The sequence below is a fragment of the Malus sylvestris genome, chromosome 10, assembly GCF_916048215.2.
Source record: "Malus sylvestris chromosome 10, drMalSylv7.2, whole genome shotgun sequence".
NCBI lineage: Eukaryota > Viridiplantae > Streptophyta > Magnoliopsida > Rosales > Rosaceae > Malus > Malus sylvestris.
In genome coordinates, this window is record NC_062269.1 from 5,280,656 (window position 1) to 5,289,846 (window position 9,191).

Sequence of the window (9,191 nt, forward strand, 5' to 3'; positions counted from 1 at the left end):
GTGATGAAAGGTGATGAAGGAACTCACCTTCGTACCACCAACCAAGTGATGAAAGCAACTCACCATTCATTCCACCTACCAGAAGACGAGTGGTACAACTTGTACATGTGACCTCCTAGCATTCACAAATAATCAAAAACCCTCAAGCTTGACAACTCAACTAGGGGAGCACTTATGCCCAACAAGAGTTATAGTCACCAACAAAGTCTTATTGCAAGTCAACAACAACTTCAGTGCATGGCATACGAATATCAAGCTATTCAGCCCTCTTTCATTTGCTTCAGACATATCTCCTCTGCAACAATGCAAACACTACAACTCGTAGAAAGCTTCACACACTCTTGATCATGACAGTGTGAAGCAAAACCAATTTATGGTGCCAACAAGAGCTTCATCAAAGGAGTTCAACCACAATTCTTAAAAGCTTCACACATTCTTGATCAAGACAGTGTGAAGCAAAACCAATTTATGGTGCCAACAAAAGCTTCATCAATGAAGGGCAACTACAACTTGTATAAAGCTTCACACACTCTTAATAAAGACTGTTCGAAGCAAATTCAATTTATATGGTTCATCTAAACCTTCAACTACTACAAGGTGTGGCTTGCATCACAATCTCTTGCTCAACAGTGTGGAAGTAAAATTTGTATATGTTGTCTCTCCCATATTTTCAAATTTCTAGTTTTCCCAAAAAAAAAAATATTTGGGAAATTCAACAAAGCTTCATCAATGGAGGACAACTACAAATTCTCAAAAGCTTCACACTATCTTGATCAAGATAGTGTGAAGCAAAATCAATTCATGGTACCCAACAAAAGCTTCAACTCCAAAGCTTCACCTACAAAGCTTCAACACAAGCTTCACCCACAAAAGCTTCACCTACAAAAGCTTCACCCACAAAAGCTTCACCTACAAAAGCTTCACCCACAAAAGCTTCACCCTTAATAGCTTCACCTACAAAACCCATAAAAGCTTCACCCATAAAAGCTTCACCAACAAAAGCTTCACCCATAAAAGCTTCACCAACAAAAACTTCACCCACCACAAAAGCTTCACCCACCATAAGAGCTTCACCTACAAAAGCTTCACCAATAAAAGCTTCACCCACCACAAAAGCTTCACCTACAAAAGCTTCACCCACAAAAGCTTCACCTACAAAAGCTTCACCTACAAAGCTTCAACACAAAAGCTTCACCTACAAATGCTTCACACTATTGATAGGAGCATATTTATGCGACTTAGTATGTTGTTTTCGTGCATTTATGTTCTTAGTTCTTAGTTATGTTAGTAGTTTAAGCCATTTTTGTGTGTTTGTAGGTTCTATGGGCCAAAGATGCAAGAAGATGCATTTTGGAGCATTTTGGAGCATTTTTGGGCCAAGATTGGATGGTGCAAACATGGAGACATGAGGATGGACGAATTTGATGATTCAAAGGGCTAGAAATCTGCATGTGTGTGTGCAAAGTGTTGGCCTACAACTTCAAACATCATAGCTGCCATGTGATGGCAGAAAATGTGTTTATTGCTAGCTAAATGGATGAAGAACATGTATGTGCAAGTATAAACACCACATGGGCAGCAAGAAGGAAAGAAAACAGCAACACATACACCACATGGGCAGCAAGGAATCAGAAATTAAAGCATGGAAGAGTGGGAAGTGATGAGGATAACACAAACACACACACACATGCACACTCACGGCAAGAAGAATGGAATCAGCAAAGGGGAGTGAATGGACAGCAGAAAAAGCAAAGAAATTGGACCACTATGAAGTGGATTTCTTGTTGGTCTCCCACTTATAGCTTTGGGTGGCTTTGGCATGATTATTTCTAGGTGGAAAGAGCACAAAGACAGCTCACACACATGCAAAACAAAGCTGGCAGCATCCTTCCCTTCCCTTGCCGTGAGATTCTTGTGTCCATTACCTTGCAATTCTTTTCATTTCCAACCTCTATATAAGCACCATTAAGCCTTCAAGGAAGACACACAGAAATTCATACACATTTCCATTAGTTCCAAGGCTTGCAAAGAAGGAGGAGTGCTTGGAGTTGTGCTAGCCATTCCATTGGAGTTGTTGGAGCATTCTAGGTGTATTCTACTTTGTTTCTCTATGTTTAATATAAATTGTTTTTGTTTAATTGCAAGTATGAGGAACTAAACCCTTACTTAGCTAGGGGGAAGTTCGAAGCCATGAACATGCTTGAGATATGAATTGATTTCTTCCAATTGTGATTTAATAAGTTGTGAATGCAATTCAATTAACTACTTTCTTCAAAACTAATTCTTGTATGTTGATTAAGGATGCATACTTAGTTTTCATGCATGAATTTGATGCTAGGATATAAATGAGTTTCACCTAATCGTTACAAGTTTATATTCATTGGTAGTGAAGGTTGCTAGTCACAATCGCGTTAATTGAATTCTTGGCAAACGTATCATGCATTCATAGTTACGAATGCCTCGTTAACACTTATGATTTTCATAGAACGTAATGATCTTTGATTGTATCTCTATTATGCATTCATGTAGAGGACTTTTGGAGAATATTTTGGATTGTCGTATGCATTCATCCAATTCAATAAATCAAGGAAAATCTGAGGATTAATTAGTGCATCACGGTTAATCTGGGGTGTTGAGTTTCATAATCTATTGAAAAACAATTGGAAATCGATTCATGTACAAGTGTGTCATGTGTGAAGAATGGATCTCTAGCTAATCCATCAACCATATATTTAGTTTTACTTTTTGTTGTTATCTCAATCACAACCAAAACCAATACCCCCCATTTACTTTCTTGTATCAAAGTGTGTTTAAGTTTGTTTTGAACTCTTTGAGTCTAGTTTAGTGTTTTAAAGCCTACTTTTGTGTTTTTAAGTTTCTTCTTATATTTTTGAGTCAAGTGAGAGGTTATTAGCAAGCCCTCCTAATCTCCGGTCCAGAACGATCCCTACTTATACATATACTACAATTGTCAACAAGAGGGTTTAATTTGTGTGCTTAACTTTATTTCGCATCAAATTTTGGCGCCGTTGCCCGGGATTAGCAACTTTGCTAATCTCTTGGATTGTTTTCTTTCGAATTATTGTATTTTGTTTAAGTTGCTGATTTGTTTTGTTTTCTTTGTTTTTAGGTACTAGTTTATGACCCGTAGCTCACAACCTGTTCATGAGCATATCTCCGACTTTGACGGTGATTTTGAGAGGACTTTGAGAAGGAAAAAGAAATTGCAAGAGTCTAATCCTCCTAGTCCCGAGCCTGAATTAGAAGAGCAAGAAGTTGAGGTTGAAGAGAAGGCCACGGCACAAGTGGGTGGAGAAGAGCAAGGTATAGCCATGGACAACCGTACACTCAATGAGCTTGCCGCCTCGGGTTTGGATAATGCCGCGCCATTGTGTATCCAATATCCCATGGCTGCTCAAGGTAAAACCGAAGAGTTCGAGTTAAAGTCAAGTTTGCTCCACCACATTCCAAAGTTCCATGGGCTTTCCATGGAGGATCCGAACAAACATTTGAAGGAATTTGAAGTGGTGTGCTCAAGTATGACTCCAGTTACCGTTGACGGAAGTATTTTAAAGATGAAGGCTTTTCCATTCTCTTTAATGGACAAAGCCAAGGATTGGTTATACGAGTTGGCTCCCGGTACAGTTACATCTTGGGAGAGTATGAAGAGGGCGTTTCTGGAGAAGTTTTTCCCAACTTCTCGCATCATTCTTCTTCGTAAAAAAATAAGTGGAATTCAGCAAAGCCAAGGTGAATCTTTTCCATCTTATTATGAACGATTTAAATCACTTGTTGCTTCTTGTCCACAGCATCAGATGAAGGAAGAGTTGCTTCTTGTTGCCTCTTTGAGACTCTGTATTTCAGCCACCAACGATTCAACGTGACGGGTTCGAGCAAATAGGCGTTGGGCCATGTTGGACACAGAACCCGCACACTGCACGCTAGGAGCCAGAGACTCCTTAACCGCCAATTCATCAGACCGTCTAGCGAGCAGTCTGTTATCTCTGGGGGTGACAAGGTTCCGGGCCACCACCGCAGCGGTCATGTCATTTTTCATCACTGAATCCCCAACGGTAAGAGGACCAGTAGGAGATATGAGGGACGGGCGCCATATGTTGTCTGGAGAATGAGGGGCTGCCTCTTCACCACTGTTCAAGTCAAAACGACGATCGGAAGGGCCAGACATTTTCTGAAGGTGTTGAGAAAGAAGAGATCGGACAGATTAAGATTTCAGAAGTGCAAGAAGGGAGTGTTTACAGGAGGGAGCTCAAGTGTGTTGTGGAACAAAATTAACGCCTCTATAAAAAAGAAGAAATCAAAGAGGCGCTCCTCAGAAATTGAAGAGGCGTCCTCTCGCAAATCGAAGAGTCGGGGCTCCTTTCTCAAACGCCTGATTCTTTTCTCAAAAGAGGAGTTTCCTTTCTCAAAAGCCGGATTCTTTTCTCAAAAGAGGCGTTTCATTTCTCAAAAAAATGGGCTTGCTCAGAAACCACGAGCCGAACCCCGGATTTCAAAAGATCAATTTGTCCAGACGTGTTGTCACTCGTCACATGCAACTGGCAGCTTTGCAGAAATTACCGGCAGCTTTGTCAGAAAACGCGTAATTTGTACTATTCATCCATCCACCGGCTGCCGACAATGAGTGAGAGAATAGTTCCGGTTGTGAAGAAAAGCCCTATAAGTATCTACCTTCGCCTTCCACAGCAAAGGCACACCCTCTCAGCACTTCTTCATCTCTCTGAAATGGCTTTCCAACAAACCCTCTCGAGTCACTCTGTATTTCTCATCCCCTGGGATACCCCTGCAAACAACCCATCCAGAGCATAAGTATTTCATATCATAAAGGTTGAGAGCACGAGTATCTCATATCATGCTTTCTCCCTGTCCTTTCTCCAGCCAGCACCTGTTCTCGAGTACTCATCATCTTATGTTTCCGCTTCGTCTCTCACGTATAAGGGAAGTGAAGATGATACCTCGAAGCATGTGGAGACAACGTGTTGATTCATCCTCAACTAGGGACAAGGAGAAAGAAAGCAAGAGGTGGGCACTTGGAAAGATTGAAGAAAGAAACAGACCAACATCTCTCCCTCGTGCCTGCCCGTCGTGCAGAAGAAACAAGCAGAGAAGAATGCAGCTTGCACAATCATCCCAGCGGAAGGAGTCTGAGATGAAGAACTAGAAAAGCTGCCACATCTGCTTGGAGAACAAATAAGGAATTGCAACATCGCCAAAGAGAAAAGCTTCGTCGTACAATTCCAATCCAGTTCAAGATCAAAGCTGTGGAAAGTCAACAAGATCAACTATCTCCAAAACCAGATTTGCGTTCTTAAACTCTACTCTGTCTGGTTTTTACTTTGCCATGTTTATCATGTTTCCTCGTTGTTTGTTTGTTTGCTTTTGTGTGAGTTTATGTTTGAAACATTGAGGACAATGTTAGATTTAAGTGTGGGGGGGGGGGTAAACAAGTTGCTGTTGCATGATTTTCGTGGGATTTTATTCACCTATCACTTACAATGTTGTTTCTTGCTGTTTTAAGTGTTTTTAGTGTGTTTTTAAGCATGTTAGTATGTTTTGACATAAAAATTCGAAAATTTGACAAAAGTTTGAAAAAATTGTTTTGAAAAAGCCAAAAAGAGTTGTTTTTGTGTGTTTGTTTGTGTCTTAGGGTACCTTCCAACACAATAATGAGGATTTGGTTTGTTAATTGCATGACTGTTAAAGAAAGTTATAAACATGGATGGAAGTTTGATATGCTCTTGATTTATGCTTGGTTATAGTTATAGTTTACGAATTCACATGTAATCACAAAGAAAAAAAATCAGTTTTTGTAACATGCTTGAAGGAAGGAACTCAAACTAACACTACAACCTTGAGAGACTTGAGCCTAATACGTTCTTTGGAGAGTTATTAATCTGTGCATTTTTGTTTTCTAAAGTCGTTGCATGATCTCATCATTCTTTGCTTGGTTGCTACTTAGAATGCGTTTCATCATTTAGTTCCAAATACTAGAACTTATGCCCGTTCCATTCAAAGCATGACATTGATTTGCATAACACATATTCAAGATGAAGTTGTGTAGTGAACTAGAGCCAAAAAGCTTATCCCGTGCATATTTGTTTAAGTTTAACCCCGTTGAGCCTTGTTTAGCCTGTTTTCTTTGTTAAACCACATTTCCCTTACCTAGCCTAGATTAGGACTATCCATACCCTTGTTTTTAAAGCATAATGAAGCATGACTTAAAATGAATTCCTTTTGATTGTCCTTATGCAGAAAACAAGTGTGGGGGAATGAGATTTTTGTGTTTTGTGTGCCAAAAGAAAGTAATAAGGCACGGGTTAGAAAAGAAAAAGAAAAAAAGAAAAGAAAAAGTGTTGAAAAGAAAAGAAAAAGAGTTTGAAATAAGTGAGGAAAGGCTCACAAGTGTTGTTTGTTGTAGAAAGGGTCCAAAAAGTTGAAATCGGCCCTAAAAAGTTGAATGAATAACCCCATTGTGTTTAAAGTTAGTTGCTGCATTCAAAGGGAATTCTAAGCATCAATTTCATTACTTTGCTTATTATGCTTTAAAAACGTTTGTTTCCTTACCTTTCATTGTTAGCCAATCACCCCTAACCCCGTTACAACCCTTAACTTCAATCTTGAGTGTTATGTGTTTCAATATGTGGAGTTTGGGATTGGTACGAGCATATGGTGTCCCTGGTTCTCGCATCTAAGTAGTAGCATTCCAGTCATGAGATCATATCTATACATGCTTAATAACTCCAGAAATTGCTTTCTTTGCTATAAACATATGTGAGTGTTCGTTTTCATGTTTACACCAATCTTCTCACATACACCTAGTGTAGGGTGTGTAGTCAGAAAATCGGAGTGAAAATAAGAGTGTATCTTGTAAGGAATTGAGCAGATTCTCTAAGGCATGTTACTACATTCAAAACATAGTTTTAATTGGTTATATGTGAACTAGTATGTGGTGACTATGATTAAGTATGTGCTCAAGGGTAGGGAAGGCCAAAATATGTGGTTATGATGATCTTTTGCATGTCATGTTGCATTGAAAATCCCTAAGGTAAATATTGGAAGGTTTAGGTTTTGTTTTGTTCTTATGTTTTGTTTCTTTGTTTTGCTTGAGGACTAGCAAAAGCTAAGTGTGGGGGAATTTGATAGGAGCATATTTATGCGACTTAGTATGTTTGTTTTCGTGCATTTATGTTCTTAGTTCTTAGTTATGTTAGTAGTTTAAGCCATTTTTTTGTGTTTGTAGGTTCTATGGGCCAAGGATGCAAGAAGATGCATTTTGGAGCATTTTGGAGCATTTTTGGGCCAAGATTGGATGGTGCAAACATGGAGACATGAGGATGGACGAATTTGATGATTCAAAGGGCTAGAAATCTGCATGTGTGTGTGCAAAGTGTTGGCCTACAACTTCAAACATCATAGCTGCCATGTGATGGCAGAAAATGTGTTTATTGCTAGCTAAATGGATGAAGAACATGTATGTGCAAGTATAAACACCACATGGGCAGCAAGAAGGAAAGAAAACAGCAACACATACACCACATGGGCAGCAAGGAATCAGAAATTAAAGCATGGAAGAGTGGGAAGTGATGAGGACAATACAAACACACACACACATGCACACTCACGGCAAGAAGAATGGAATCAGCAAAGGGGAGTGAATGGACAGCAGAAAAAGAAAAGAAATTGGACCACTATGAAGTGGATTTCTTGTTGGTCTCCCACTTATAGCTTTGGGTGGCTTTGGCATGATTATTTCTAGGTGGAAAGAGCACAAAGACAGCTCACACACATGCAAAACAAAGCTGGCAGCATCCTTCCCTTCCCTTGCCGTGAGATTCTTGTGTCCATTACCTTGCAATTCTTTTCATTTCCAACCTCTATATAAGCACCATTAAGCCTTCAAGGAAGACACACAGAAATTCATACACATTTCCATTAGTTCCAAGGCTTGCAAAGAAGGAGGAGTGCTTGGAGTTGTGCTAGCCATTCCATTGGAGTTGTTGGAGCATTCTAGGTGTATTCTACTTTGTTTCTCTATGTTTAATATAAATTGTTTTTGTTTAATTGCAAGTATGAGGAACTAAACCCTTACTTAGCTAGGGGGAAGTTCGAAGCCATGAACATGCTTGAGATATGAATTGATTTCTTCCAATTGTGATTTAATAAGTTGTGAATGCAATTCAATTAACTACTTTCTTCAAAACTAATTCTTGTATGTTGATTAAGGATGCATACTTAGTTTTCATGCATGAATTTGATGCTAGGATATAAATGAGTTTCACCTAATCGTTACAAGTTTATATTCATTGGTAGTGAAGGTTGCTAGTCACAATCACGTTAATTGAATTCTTGGCAAACGTATCATGCATTCATAGTTACGAATGCCTCGTTAACACTTATGATTTTCATAGAACGTAATGATCTTTGATTGTATCTCTATTATGCATTCATGTAGAGGACTTTTGGAGAATACTTTGGATTGTCGTATGCATTCATCCAATTCAATAAATCAAGGAAAATCTGAGGATTAATTAGTGCATCACGGTTAATCTGGGGTGTTGAGTTTCATAATCTATTGAAAAACAATTGGAAATCGATTCATGTACAAGTGTGTCATGTGTGAAGAATGGATCTCTAGCTAATCCATCAACCATATATTTAGTTTTACTTTTTGTTGTTATCTCAATCACAACCAAAACCAATACCCCCCATTTACTTTCTTGTATCAAAGTGTGTTTAAGTTTGTTTTGAACTCTTTGAGTCTAGTTTAGTGTTTTAAAGCCTACTTTTGTGTTTTTAAGTTTCTTCTTATATTTTTGAGTCAAGTGAGAGGTTATTAGCAAGCCCTCCTAATCCCCGGTCCAGAACGATCCCTACTTATACATATACTACAATTGTCAACAAGAGGGTTTAATTTGTGTGCTTAACTTTATTTCGCATCAACTATCTTTATCAAGATAGTGTGAAGCAAAATCAATTCATGGTACCCAACAAAGCTTCAACCTCAAAGCTTCACCTACAAAGATTCAACACCAAAGCTTCACCTACAAAGCTTAAATATATATATATATATATATATTCGGAAATTCGAAGAAAAAAAATTGCATAGGCCTCCTCTTCTTTGGGCCTAACAACTTTCATAAAAAATATATATGGAAGAGGAGTTTTGGGCTACC

General features: G+C 38.8%; 1 long non-coding RNA gene across 1 annotated transcript; it reads left to right on the forward strand.

Moving 5' to 3' along the window:
• Window positions 1-1,246: 1,246 nt before the first annotated feature.
• Window positions 1,247-8,218, forward strand: LOC126585924 (uncharacterized). The gene is made up of 2 exons (XR_007610697.1): window positions 1,247-1,317; window positions 7,259-8,218. It is a non-coding gene; the product is annotated as an uncharacterized LOC126585924 (long non-coding RNA).
• The last annotated feature ends 973 nt before the right edge of the window (window positions 8,219-9,191 follow it).